Raw genomic sequence first — 14,583 nt, 5'->3', positions numbered from 1 at the left:
ACTTACAGGGGGGCTCGACCCGTGAGATCCACGGGCATTCAGGGAAACAATTGGTCCACTTCTCCTCGAGCAGTGGGGCTTGGTACAGTGGTCTCAATTGGCGTCAGATCGGGTGCTGGAGTCTCTCGCGGCTGGATGGTGTAAGAAGCTGGCTCTGTATACACTATACCAAAGTAGAGGTAGAAGTACATAAGTACCTTACTCTCTATTTGTGATAGTGTGGGCGAGCAGTTAGGCTTTATCAGAGGGTAGTGTTAAGCATTTATTGTACACACTCAGGCAAGAAATTATGTTACACACTCAAAGACTGAACTCAGACCAATTTGTTTGTATAAAAGGAATATGCTACTTACCAGTATGCATCTGTTCTTGGCATGTAGAGCTGCAGAGCCACACACTTAGGATAAGATCGCCATCTGGTGTTGGGCTCGGATGATTGCAGGTTGTTTTTGTCTTCGGAAGGAGCCTTTGGTCACGAGATAGGGGACTCCTCCTCTGGACAACAGTGCGCATGGGCATCCACTCCATCCTCAGATTGTTTTTCGCCATGATGGGAAATGATGGAGTGTATAAGAAATAAAGAGAAAGGATGTCCATGTGTAGTGTCTAATTAAGACAATGCTGGAACGGATACAGGTCCCAGGGAGGCGGGTGGCCATGTGTGGCTCTGCAGCTCTACATGCCAAGAACAGATGCATACTGGTAAGTAGCATTTTCCGTTCGAGGCATATGAGCTGCAGATCACACACTTAGGATAGACTATATAGCAGTGTCTCCCCTAGCGGTGGTCACCTGTATCCGTTGCAGCAGTTTGGAATAGAGTTTTTAGGACAGCTTGGCCTACTGAAGCTTGTTGTTTGGATTGCACATCAACACAGTAATGTTTAGTGAAGGTGTGTGTGGTAGACCATGTGGCTGCTTTGCAAATATCTTCTAAGGGAATGTTCCCTAAGAATGCCATGGAAGCCCCTATTTTACGCGTGGAGTGCGCTCGAGGGGGAACTGTAAGAGTGCGTTTAGCTTTTTGGTAACATATTTGGATACATTTAACTATCCACCTGGCTATACCTGATTTGGAAATGGGGTTGCCTTTATGTGGTGGAGTGAAAGCAACAAACAGCTGTTTGGTTTTGGGAAAAGGTTTGGTTCTGTCGATGTAATAAAGCAAGGCTCTTTTAACATCTAAGGTATGAAGGGCTCTCTCAGCTACTGAGTCTGGATTAGGGAAGAAGACTGGTAGCTCGACTGATTGGTTAAGATGGAAAGGGGAAATGACTTTAGGGAGGAATTTCGGGTTTGTCCTAAGAACCACTTTGTTACGATGTAGTTGTAAGAATGATTCTTCAAGAGTTAAGGCTTGTATCTCACTTACTCTCCGTAGGGATGTGATTGCAATACGGAAAGCCGCTTTCCATGTTAGGAACTGCAGTTCGCATTTATGCATAGGTTCAAATGGAGGACCCATGAGCCTTGTGAGAACAATATTGAGATTCCACACTGGGGAAGGTGATAATCTTGGAGGGATAATCCTTTTAAGAACTTCCATAAATGCTTTGATGGCTGGTACCTTAAAGAGGGACAGGTGTTGTCTATTTTGCAAGTAGGCTGCTAAGGCCGCTAGGTGTAGACGTATGGAGGAATACGCTAAATTGCATCTTTGCAAGTGTAGTAAATAGCAAATAATGTTTTGGATGGAAGCATCTAGTGGACGTATGTCATTGTTAGCGCAGTAAATGGCAAATCTTTTCCATTTTGCTGCATAACACGCTTTAGTGGTAGGTCTTCTAGCTTCTTTTATGATATTCATACAGTCCGGTGGGAGGTTGAGGTAACCGAACTCCAAGACTTCAGGAGCCAGATTGCCAAGTTCAGTGTCTGAGGATCTGGGTGTCTGATTTCTCCATGGCTCTGGGTTAATAGAGCCGGGGAGAGGCGCAATTTTTGATGTGGAACTAGCGATAGTTCTAGAAGTGTGGTGAACCAGGGTTGACGTGCCCAAGTGGGAGCTACTAGGCTCAGTTTTAGCGACTGTTGTTTCAGCTTGCGTACCACAAATGGAATGAGTGGGAGAGGCGGAAAAGCGTATGCAAATCTGCCTGACCAGTTCATCCATATTGCATTGCCCTTCGACTGTGGAAACCTGGCGGCGAAGGTTGGGCATTTTGTGTTTTCGTGAGTGGCGAACAGATCTATGTCTGGTTGGCCCCATTTTTGGAAGAATGGGAATAGGACTTTGGGGTGTAATTCCTATTCGTGGATTTGCTGTGTCTGGCGACTTAGGAGATAGGCAAACTGGTTGTGAACGCCTGGAAGGTGTTGCGCTAGCAGGTAGATGTTTTGGGGAATTGCCCATCTCCAGATTTGCTGTGCAAGTCGGGACAGTTGGAGAGAATGTGTCCCCCCCTGTTTCTGTATGTAATACATTGTCGTCATATTGTCTGTGCGGATGAGGACAGTTTTGTTCTTTAGATGTACTTGAAAGGATTTTAGTGCTAGGAGCACCGCTAGGAGTTCGAGGTGATTGATATGGAGCAGTTTGTGTTGAGTGGTCCATCTGCCCTGAGTGGTGTATTGAAGGAGGTGGGCTCTCCACCCCGTCAGAGATGCGTCGGTGTTCAGCACTACTTGTGGAAGAGGCTTTAAGAACGGCCGCCCTTTGGACAGGTTGATGGTGTTCCACCATTTTAGTGAACGAAGTGAGCGACTGTCCACCAACACCAGATCAGTAAGTTGTCCGTGAGCCTGGTTCCACTGTTGTGCTAGACATTCTGGCAAGGGCCGCATTTGAAGTCATGCGTGGGGTACGATGGAGATGCATGACGCCATCATGCCTAACAGTTGCATAAACACTCTTGCTGGAAGAGAGTGTTGCGTTTGAAATTTTGAGATGAGATTTTGTATGTTGGCTATCCTGGCTGTGCTGGGATAAGCTATGGCCTTGGATGTATTTATGGTGGCTCCCAGATATTGATGCATGTGGGAGGGTTGCAGTTGAGATTTGGGATAGTTGATGGTGAATCCCAAGTCGTGTAGGGTTTGAATAGTGCGGTGAGTGTGGAGAACGCATTTGTCGAAAGTATTGGCTTTTATGAGCCAATCGTCGAGATAGGGGAAGACATGGATTTGTGGTCTCCTGAGATGCGCTGCCACAACTGCTAAGCATTTGGTGAATACCCTGGGTGCGGTTGTCACTCCGAATGGGAGAACTGTGAACTGATAGTGTTGCCCGTCAACCACAAATCGTAGATATTTCCTGTGAGCGGGATGCATAGGGATGTGAAAGTATGCGTACTTTAGGTCCAATGTGGCAAGGAAGTCGCCCTGTTGAAGTAGTGGGAGGACTTGTTGGAGAGTGATCATATGGAAGTGATCTGATTGTATGTATTGGTTTAGTAGCCTGGGGTCGAGTATGGGTCTTAAAGTCCCTTCCTTTTTGGGAATGAGGAAGTATAGAGAATATACTCCTGCACCCTGATGTTGGAGTGGACTGGTTCTATTGCGTGTTTTTGAAGCAAAGAATGAATTTCCTGTTTGAGGAGCGTGAGATGGTGTGGTGACTTTGGACGATGTTTGGGTGGTATGTTTGGGGGGGGTGTTTGTGAGTTCGAGGCAGTAGCCAAACTGGATAATTTGTCTTACCCACTTGTCTGTTGTGATGGAATCCCAGACAGGTAGGAACTGTTGGAGTCTTCCCCCGACCGGAGTGGAATGGTCTGGGGGGAGTGGAGGTAAGTCTCTGTTTAGTGGCTGGAGAGGTGCGGGTGTTGGTGTTGCCCCGTCCTCTGGTATGGTTTCCCCTGTATCCTCCTCTAAAATATCCTCCGTTAGGGGATATTTGTCCAGAGGTTTTGAAAGTGGAAGAGGTGTCTGTTCCCACATTTTTGGAGGCTCCCCTGTAAAAGGAGCGTCGAAAGGAGCCTCGGGGTTGTGTAGACTGAAATGCTCCCATTGATTTGGCAGTCTCATTATCTTTCTTCATCTTTTCTAGTGCAGCGTCGACTGCGGGTCCAAATTGTTGCTCCCGATTAAAGGGTTGAGCAAGAATGGTTGATTGTACTTCCGGCTTAAAGCCGGAAATACGTAGCCATGCGTGGCTTCTAAGTAACACGCTTGTGTTGACTGCCCTAGAGGCGGTGTCCGCTGCGTCTATTGCACATTTGATTGAGGCATTTGATATTAGCTTTCCCTCTTGAATGAGGTCATTGGCCTGGGATTTGTACTGATCAGGCAGGTGTTGCAAAAGATCCTCTAGCTGGTCATAATGAGCCCTATCATATTGAGCCAAAAGGGCTTGTGTGTTGGCAATACACCAGTGGTTAGCAGCTTGGGCGGCAACCCTTTTTCCCCCGAGGCCTCCGAGAGTTTAGGGGGGCGGTGTGTCTCCTGTTTGGGAGTTAGCCCGCTTCCTTGCATTTGACACGACTAAAGAGTCTAGAGGGAGCTGCGCTTTGATGTACGCGGGATCCTGCGGGGCCGGTCTATATTTTTTTTTTCTATTCGGGGGTTAAGAACCCTAGCTCTAACAGGGTCCTTAAAATCCTCAGTGGCGTGCTTTATCACTCCCTTAATCATGGGCAAGATCTGAACAGATTTTTGCGACTGCTCAAAGGTGTCGAGGAGAAAGTCCTCTTCAGGTGTATCTGTGTGCATGGTAACGCCATGGAACAGTGCCGCCCTGTTTATGAGTTGTCCAAACCCTAAATGGTCATCAGGAGGGGAGGGTTTGGAAGGGTATGTAGTGGGATCAGGAAGGTCAGGTAAAGGGAAAGCCCAGTCGTCTAAGGGTGCCGTGTCCGGGAGTGTAAAAGGATCATGAGGATCAGTAGGATCATCTGGGTCTCCCCCTAAATCATCATCATCATCCTGTGGAGGTGGTGTATGTGAAGGAGATAGAGGGGAAGGAGGTGGGGGCAGGGGTGTGGGATGAGAGGTAATATAGGAGAGGAAGGACGAATGGGTGAGGTGGCAAAGTCCTTCTTCTTTACGGTAGCTGGAGGAGGTGTTGTGTCCAGCTTCCTTTTCTTGTATGGCACAGCTGTGACAGGTCTGGTTTTTGGATCGATATAAATCCTTTTTTGCGTGGGATCCGGGCGAAAAAGTTCCTCATTGTCCGAAAGTGGCTTTGGCGCCGACTTTTTCGGTTCCGATCTGTGCAAGTGTCTGGGTGGTAGTGGAGACACCTTGTTAGGTGATATACATTCAGGACGAATACCAAATAAAGGTCTTGTCAACGCATTCGTCGACAGTAGTGATGATGGTGCAGTCAAAATCAGCATATGTGGCTTCTTTTGCTTTAATTTAGATGAGGAGGAAGACTTCTCTGCAAGTTGTTATATCGATGAGGAGGTCTTTGCGGATGGTGTAGGAACAGTTCTCGTCAATGAGGTGGTCTTAGACGACAAGGTGGTCTTCGTCGATGCGGATACTTTAGTGGACGAGGTAGTCGGCGGGATGGTGAAAGTCAACAGCAGACTCTGACGCTATGCCCGCCATCGTCGAAATCTTAGTTGTAGGTACCATCGACTATGGTTTTGACGGCGTTGGTAAGGATTTTCCAGTTAGTTTGTGTTTTTTTTAAAACTGGTTCAGACAAGTGTAGGAAGCTGGCTCTGTATATATCTGATCGGCACGTACAAGTGCTTAAACTCGATCCCGTATCAAATACCTCCCCAATCCAAAATGGCGCTTATACTTATCCTGCGAGCCGATTAGCGGTCACGGGAAGGGAATATAAGCGGACGCGGGAACACAACACACTCGACCGGCGGAGATAAGGAGCTCCGTGAGGCTTTGGGTGGTAAGGAGGTGTTGAGTGAGAGGAAAGGGGTCTTGCATGATATTGAGACTGATCCCGTGTATGTTAGCTATCTACCCATGGGAACAACATCGAGAAAATCTTGAGAGAATGGGGCCAGAAGTTATCTTTTATAAAAACAGCCTCTCGTTGCCTGGTTGATGGTGCTTTAGCAGTAATGGGGTATAGTGGTTCATGTGTGATTACATATCATTGCGTAAGAATTTATCCCAGTATAGCGCTGACAAATATGTAGAGAAACAAGAGATCAGCAAAAACAAGGGGCTCGGTGCATTAGTGTGAGATGCTAGTTTGCTGCTAAGAGTATATAAAAAATAGATGTCTGAGTATATTGAAATTACACTACCTATAGATTGGCATTACGGCTGAATGCTGAACCACCACGAGGACTCACACAAGGAGCCTTTGGGTGACCTTCATGAATGAGCCGGTACGCGAGGCTATGGCTCCACAAGGGTAATTGATGGATTTAAGCGAGAGATACTTTTTTATCCATGTAGAATGGGTTGTGGTAATAGTTAAGTTGTGTGTGTCTTTTACTTTTGGCAGCCCCCGAATGAAACACTAAGAAGTGTCCCTGACGTGTGCCAAGCGACTGTAGTTGCCCTGACAAAATCGCCACAAATACACTTGGCGATGAAACATGTTGGCACATCATAATGGTATGCATATTTAGCAACCTTTTTAAATTTTGAACTGGGTGCACTTCTAAGGAAGAATAAAGTTTGAACCTATAGAGGGTGCATCTTTTTCATTTTTTATTTTTCACTATTCAGTCGCACTACTTACCTACATTAATTTCTTCTGGGTTTATAGTGTGGACACTTTGTTTATTATTTTGGAGCGTGATGGCTACCGATGATGATAAGAGTGGGCAGAGCTGATGAGTACCAATCAGCAGGCTCAATTGGTGTTGCGCACGTGAGGTGCCATCACGTCTCTTTCACATTTTTTCCTCACGTTTCTTTCATTAACCAACTGATTAGAGAAACATCTGGTGTACTTTACATGAGTACTTACACCGTGAGGCTCATTGGGGAGACTGATTGAAGTAAAATCTTCTATTAATTAAAAATTGAAGGTGGCGTATTCTTTGGTGACTACCTCAAAATTTGGAAACATGGGGAGTAGAAAATACCTTAAGTGATAGGGTTTTGAACCACATTTTGATGACCATTATACCTTCTAAAGACCTAGGCCTAGAGAGAATTATATTCTGTATATACTATACCAAAGTGAGGCATAGTGTGCACAGAGTCCAGTGGAACCCCAAAGGTAGGCAGAGGTAGAAGTTAGATAGAACCTTACTCTCGATTTGTGGCAGTGTGGTTGAGCAGTATCAGAGGACAGTGTTAAGCATTTGTTGTTCTCAGCAAATGAATTCACACACTGATAGACTGAACTTCAGACCAATTGTTTTTGCACAAAAGTATTATTTTAGTTATTTTATTTTCTAGAACCAAGCAAGCCTGGCACAGGTATGCAATAGTTAACAGTAGTAATGCAGTTTGCAAACAGTTTGGAGTGCAATAGTAAATGTACTTTGATTTGACTTACAATATTGTTTGAGGAATGCAATGATTTGTAAATACAGTACATAGTTTTGAAAGGGATTTTCAGTACAATACCAGGTAAGTTACTTTTTGGATTGCTTTTCTTACTCAGAGTAGTATGCCTGGATACTACTCTGGGATATTTCCTGCAAACAGGTAAGTAAAATCGATTTTGTTAAACAGTGTAATTTTAAAGAATTTCTTTAGGTTTTCAAACTCCACACTTAGAAACTTTTCCAAAAAAAACAGTCAATGTTATCCTATGGAGGAAAATATGGTTATCAGTTTTGAGGTAAGTAATTGCTAGTGGGAGTGAAGGTTCTGGGGGTAGACTCAGGGGTCCCGCAGGGTCAATATTGCACTCTTGTTAAACCCTCAGTGGCACTAGGGCAGCGGGGTGCAGAGTGCTAAGGCCCAATATTATCAAATGGAGGATTGGGGGCCTCCGGTTGATGGCTGCTGACTAGCAGGCCACTTGCCTGTCGAAGAAAAGCTCTTGGACTTTAGCTCAGGACAAATGGAGAAACAAGCCAGCACAAAAAGGTGCACCCTCAGCGGCGCTGGGGTGGCCGTGTGCAGAGTGCGGTTTTCGCGTCGGGTGTCCTGTTTGCAATGGGGATTTTCGGTTTTGGTTTTCAGCTGCAGGCTTGGTCCAGACTGGGCAGCTACGTTGGAGGGCTCCGGAACGTAGGTGTAACTCTGGTTCTTTTCTCCAGGGCGCAGGGCGGCTGGATGCAGGGGTGTCTTGAGGTCGGATTTCACTTACTGGGCCACTCGCGGTTGGGGGGGGGGGGGGTCCGTGCAGAGGCTGCAGGCGACGTGGGGGGAGTCCTGGAGGGGTAAACCCACGGTGGTCTCTGACTCTGGAGTGCTAGGGGACCTCGCTTGGACCGGTGGGCCACTCGAACTCGGGCTGTAGACAACGGGTGCAGTGGTAGTTCAAGGCGTCGGGTTTCTTTATCCTCAGCAGCCTCAGTCTGTTTTCGGAGTTTCTTTTGAACAGGGCTGTTGTTCACAGGAGATCCGGTCTTTGTTGAAGGCAGTCAGTCCTCCCAGGAGTTCTGGAGGTCGCTGGCTGCAGCACAAGACTATTTTTGGCGCAGGATCTCTGGAAACTGCAGACGGGCCAGTAGGGTTGGGGCTAAGTCAGTTGTTCTCTGCAGTCTACTCTGCTGGACGTCTTCTTTCGTCCTTTTTCTTCTTAGGTTGCGGGAATCTGCTTTGTTGGTTCAGGGCTGCCCCCTAAATACTGTATTTAGGGGGCGTTTTAAGGGGTCTCGATGGGCTACTGACCTTAGGGTGACTTCACCCTGGGTGTGCTCATCCCACGTGGGGGAGTGAGCATAATTCCTTATCCTGATTAGGGAGTGCCTGCCATCTGCAAGATGGCTAGCACTGAAGAGGGCTTCACCTCGCCTCCCCCACCTGAGGGGTGTAGTTGGAAGAGGTGGGCACACCTTCTGGGCTGGCTAGTTTTTCCCGCCCGTCTTCTAGCTAAAAAGGAGGGGAGACAGGAAGGGGGGTCTGCTCCTGATGGCAGGAGAGGCTGGGGGTCGCATTACAAAGGCTGCCAGGCCTTTGAAGTTCCCCTGCCACAGATGGCTCATCCTGGCCTGGGGGAGGTGTGAAAACCTCTGCCCAGGAAAGGCTTTGTTTCTGGGCTCAGGGAGCGAAGGCTCCCACCCTAGGGGTCCAGAAACCTGTCTCATGGTGGTAGGCTGGTGTGTACCAGTCAGGGAACCCAGCAGAGGCTGGTAGTTTTTCAGGGGGCATCTCTAAGATGCCATCTATGTGCATTTTTCATTAAATCTCCCACTGGTATCAGTGTGGGTTTAATGTGCTGAGAAGTTTGATACCAAACTTCTCAGTTTTCAGCATAGCCATTATGGTGCTGTGGAGTTTATAATGACAGGCTCCCAGCACCATATACTCTTAATGGCAGCACTGGACTTACAGTGTCTAAGAATGGACTTAGACACTGTAGGGGTACAGGACTCATGCACCTGTACCCTCACCACTGGTATAGTGCACCCAGCTAGAAGGGTGGCTGTAGGCATGGAACACGGGGATGTGTGCCATGTCGGCTCTTCACTTTGTTCTGCACCAAAACACGCAGCCTGCACAGGCAGTGTGCGAGTGTGAGAAAGTGCCCTCTATTTTGCATGGTATGCCCCCCTTTTTGCTGAATTGCTGATGTTCTTTGACTGAGTGTGCCCTGGGCTCCTGTTTATCAGGTACCCAGGGACTATGATGCTTCCCTAAAACGGCATTGAAGCCTAAACCAATCGGCATCTCTGGCCACAAGTCAGCCCCTGGTAAATAGTACCACAGGTACCCAGGGCACTGTAACCAGAGAAGGCCTCTAAGGGCTGCAGCACGTATTGTGCCACCCTTAGAGGTCCTGTACCCTGACACTCACACACTGCCTTTGCAGGCTGCGTGTCTTGGTGCAGAACAAAGAGACGAGACGACATGGCACACATTCCTGTGTGCCATGCCCATAAACCACTGCCCTGGCATACATCAGTCACCCCTCTAGCTGGGTACCCTATGCCAGTGGTGAGGGTACAGGTGCATGAGCCCTGTACCCATACAGTGCCCACGTCCATTCCTGGGCACTGTAAGTGCAGTGCTGCCATTAAGAGTATATGGTGCTGGGAATTTGTCATTGCGAACTCCACAACACCATAATGGCTACACTGAAGTCTGGGAAGTTTGGTATCAAACTTCTCAGCACATTAAACCCACACTGATGCCAATGTGGGATTTAATGTAAAATGTACAACAGAGGGCATCTTAGAGATGCCCCCTGAAACTCGACCAACTCCTAGTGACCTGACTGAGTGGCTGCTTAGGCTGCCACAAACAAACACGTTTCTGGACCCCTGGGTCGAGAGCCTGTTGCTCTCGGGGGCCTGAAACAATGCACATCCTGGGGCGAGGTGCCAAGCCTCCTCCCCCACAAAGGGCAGGCTTCACGAGGGGGAAGCTTCAAAGACATGCCGCCTTATTGAGCCTCCCCAGACCATTTGCTGCTTTCAGCAACTGGTCCCCACTGGTTCTACCCCCCACTTTGGGCGGGAGAACCGGCGGGAAAAACAAGTGAGTGAAAGAGGTGTGCCCACCTCTGCCAACTCCACCCCTCAGGTGGGCGAGGTTAAGCACAACTCTGAGTCCCTGCCATCTTGAGGATGGGGGGACCTAGCCAACTAGGGACAGGCTCCTGCCCCCCTGCCACTGGAGGATGGCACGATACGGGGTGTACCCACCCCAGGGAAGGGACCCATTGGTCCCTGCCCTTACCTTCCTGTAACACCCCTAAATCTAGTATTTTGGGGGCACCCTGAACCTTGCTTCCTCAGATCCAGAAACAACAAGAAGAAAAGAAGAAGGACCGAACAGCCGTGCAGCTAGCTAACAAGAGGAAGAAGCCCACTGACTTGGCCCCAGCCCTACCGGCCTGTTTTCCCTCGAACCTGCTCCTGCGAAATTCCGGTGTGTCCGGCAGCCATCAACCTCAAAAACCCCAGGTGACCTGCCTGCCTTCACTTCCAAAGACTGCTTCTCCCGTGAAAACCAAATTTGTTCAACTGCAACCTCTGGCAGCAGTCAGAGACTGCGAATCCAGCCCACTGTGCACCGAACCCGGCCCAAGCTCCAGTGGAAAAACACAACGAGGAGGTCCCCCCGGCGATCCTCACCCGAGATCCGGCAGCCCCTGACCTGCCTCAAGCCTCCATCCGACACCTGCAGCCTAAATCCAGAAGGCCCCCCCGGACCGCGACCCGAAGCTGGTAAGAAGATCCAACCCTAAAAGGCACCACTGCACCCGACGCCCCACGGCCTTGTGTGCCCAAACCAAAGGTGCCTAACCAACCCTTAACTTCCTAACTTACCTCTCGAAGTGGTGATCGCACCCTGAAGTCCTTAGTCTCCCTGCCTGCAGTGCTTTTGCAAACCGGAGAATCTCCACTGAAAAAAACAGGGCAAAGTGTGGAGTTTTGAAATCTAAAAATATTCTTTAAAAATCGCACAAATAACCAAAACTTATTTACTTAGCGGTTTCCAGGAAATGTCCCAGTGCTGAATGTAAGTATTCAGCACTGAGTTTGAAAAGTAACAAGAAAAGTAACTTACCTGCAATTTACTGAAAAAGCCTATTCATTCCAATGTACTGTATTTGCAAAATGTTGCAACATACTGCATTCCCTGTGAATCAAACAAAGTACAATTTCTATTGCATTTTCAAACTGTTCTATATCCAATAACTTATTACTCAAAAGTATTTAATGCTTACTTGTGCCAGGCTTGCTTGGTTCTTAAAATAATACAACAGTATATATTTTTATACAAACACAATTGGCCTAGAGTTCAGTTATTGAGTGTGCAAATTCATTTGCTTACTGAGTGTGTACATCAAATGCTCAACACTGTCCTCTGATACGGCCTTACTGCTTGACCACTCTACCACAAATAGAGAGTAAGGTTGTATCCAACTTTAACCTCTGCCTACCTCTGGGTTCACTTGGACTGTATACACACTACATCTCATTTTGGTGTAGTATATATAGAGCCAGTTTCCTTCAGTGAGTGTAAAGGTACAGGACCTCTAAGGGCGGCACAATAAGTGCTGCAGCCCTTAGAGGCCTTCTCTGGTCACAGTGCCCTGGGTACATGTGGTACCATTTACCAGGGGCTGACCTGTGGCCAGAGAGTGCCAATTGGGTTTGGTACAGTTTTGGGGAATGAACAAACCCTGGGAGCCTGAATGGCAGGGACCCAGGGCACATCAAGTCAAAGTGCATCAGTAGTTCTGGCAAAAAGTGGGGGGGTTACTGCAACAAAACCCCACTTTTCTACAACAAGGATCTAGGATTTAACAGAAGGGCTACAGATGGAGTAGAAGGCTCAGATTTGGAGTCTGAAGAAGCAGTTTTTCTCTTTTCTTCATAAGAGCCTTTTTAAGATCTAGGGTGGGTCTTTTTTAAGGCTTTTATGAGCCTCTGAGGGGGACTAATGAGATGGCCTCTCTCTCTCTTCCTGGATGTTTGTGAGGAAGTAGAAAAACCACTACACTCTTGCTCAGGAACGGCAGCAGTTTTTTATTTTTATTTCAGTAGACAGATCAAATGTCTTCCCTCACAATCTTTGAGAGTTTTTGTGGAAAGGGTCCTGCAGATTTTACAGTCTCTCACCTTCTGGGTGGGGTGAAGGCAATAAATACACTCTCTATGGGCACCTTCCGAGTGAAGCCTTTTCTTATTGCAGATCCCACAAGGTCTAAAGAGACCTGTCTTCACAAGTTCTGACATACTGGAACACAACTGAAGCAAACAGGAAATAACCAAATCAGACAAACTGAGAGGAGGTCAGGGAGACTCCCTCTCCCACGACGTGAGAAAAAATCTGAGGTAAGAGGCCTCTGGTGGGAGTGTTCTAAAGGTGTGGTCGCCTGATTACCTGGAGTTTGGTTCTTTTTACATGAAATGGATAAGCTGTTAAATTCAATGTCTTAATGCCATTGTAAGCTATGATGATTACAATGCTTTTAAATGTACAGTGGGACTCCCATCTCACCGACGGGGGATGATTCAAGCATGCAAATCTAGAAAATATATCCCAATACTAGAGAATAATCAACCTTGTAAATTCTGTACAGGATGATCTGCGCAGTGATGTTTCTTAGACAGAAACGCAGAGTCCTCCTTGGGTGCTCTCCACCTGATTTCCTGTGAAAGTCTTTGAAATAGTGTCCTTGGAGTAACTGAGCCTGTAGAGTACACTATGAACCTTATGGAGAGCAGAAATAGGTATCAAGTAGATGATACTACCACAGAAAAGATGTCCTCATTTTACGGCAAAGTGGCTGGAGTCTTAATGTATTGCGCTTGGAGCACTTTCAGGTAGAGTGCAGATACTTAACATCACCATGACTGCCATCACTATAGGTCCCAGTATCTGGATACTGCCTGGGCTCAGCCAACCTGCACTTCTTAAGACTGGGCAGTTTTGATAAATGGCCACTGAGCGTCAAGTTATTTGTGACATTAAATTCAATGGGGCATCAATAGGGATTTGATGGACTTGAATTTAAATTGTACCATTTATTTTGGAACTGAAATGAGTTTAACAGCCACAATATTGGCACTCAAGAAGACAATTACGGGACTGAGGCCAGGAAAGATGACAAACATTGGCAGAGTTGCCAGAGGACCCAATTAGGCTGTACACTCTTGATTAAACTTCATTTCTGAGATATTTTCCATGGAGTTAACTTTGAATAACATACAATCAGTTGAGGTGATTTGTGCGGGGCGAGTACTGCCAAGGTAGACTACTTGCACCACTAGGGTGCTTGAATATTGCTGTCCGAAATTAACAGTGAATGTCCAAATTATGAAACTGCAGGATCTAATTGGGGAGAGAGAATAGTCTGCTGCAGGTCATTCTGCATTAGTAACTACAAACCAAAAGGGCTGATCGCTTTAATGCTTTGCCTTGCTACATATGTGCCTTTTCCTGTGCCAACTCAGTATTTGTTAAGTGAAAGTTTTGACAATGTGCTTAGGGGAACTCAACCTTTTTCACTTCCTGCAGGATGGTCCTTTGCTTGATCATAAGGATGCAATCTCCTCCATATCTAGAATCACAGTAGCTTCAGTACCTGCGAGGCATTCAACCACTAGAAAATAGGCAGCTCAACCATGGATCCTGTCCCTTCTGTGTTATTACTATCATGTTGGCCATGAGGAAATAAGGGAGATCAACTCCAAATGGAATGAGGGGGATGGTAATCATGTGTCCTGCTCATAATGGCATGCACAGACTCAAAAACCTCAACTTAGTACAAAAGATCCAAGTTTTGCACTATGAATGGTATCTTGAATGTCTTGTATCCAACTATCTGGTCCAAATAGTCTAATACAGATTAATTGTTCTGTGGCACATGGCTAGTCTTACATCTTCTGCATACAGCTCTGAAGTAACACCAAAGAGCTCTCACATTGAAAGCAGGGATAAAAGCATTACACAAAAGGGTACTGGTGAACATTCAAAACAAAAGATCCAAGGAAACTGTCAGAAACTCAGTTTCCTATAGTAATATACCGAACACCAAATTATTTAAATTGAGAGATCCACTGTTTTATGTCATTGTTGTAGCTAGAAATGCTGGTCTTTATTTCCCGTTCCAACAGTCCCATTTATTTTTTTTGT

General features: G+C 46.8%; 1 protein-coding gene across 2 annotated transcripts in view; it reads right to left on the bottom strand.

Moving 5' to 3' along the window:
* The window catches only part of TNKS2 (tankyrase 2), a 689,601-nt gene that overhangs the window by 530,829 nt on the left and 144,189 nt on the right, over positions 1–14,583 (bottom strand). The gene's annotated exons all lie outside the window — the stretch shown is intronic.

This window comes from Triturus cristatus, chromosome 1_2, assembly GCF_964204655.1.
Source record: "Triturus cristatus chromosome 1_2, aTriCri1.1, whole genome shotgun sequence".
Taxonomy (NCBI): Eukaryota; Metazoa; Chordata; class Amphibia; order Caudata; family Salamandridae; genus Triturus; species Triturus cristatus.
The sequence above is the reverse complement of the archived record's forward strand: the minus strand, read 5'-3'. Positions and strand labels throughout refer to the sequence as shown.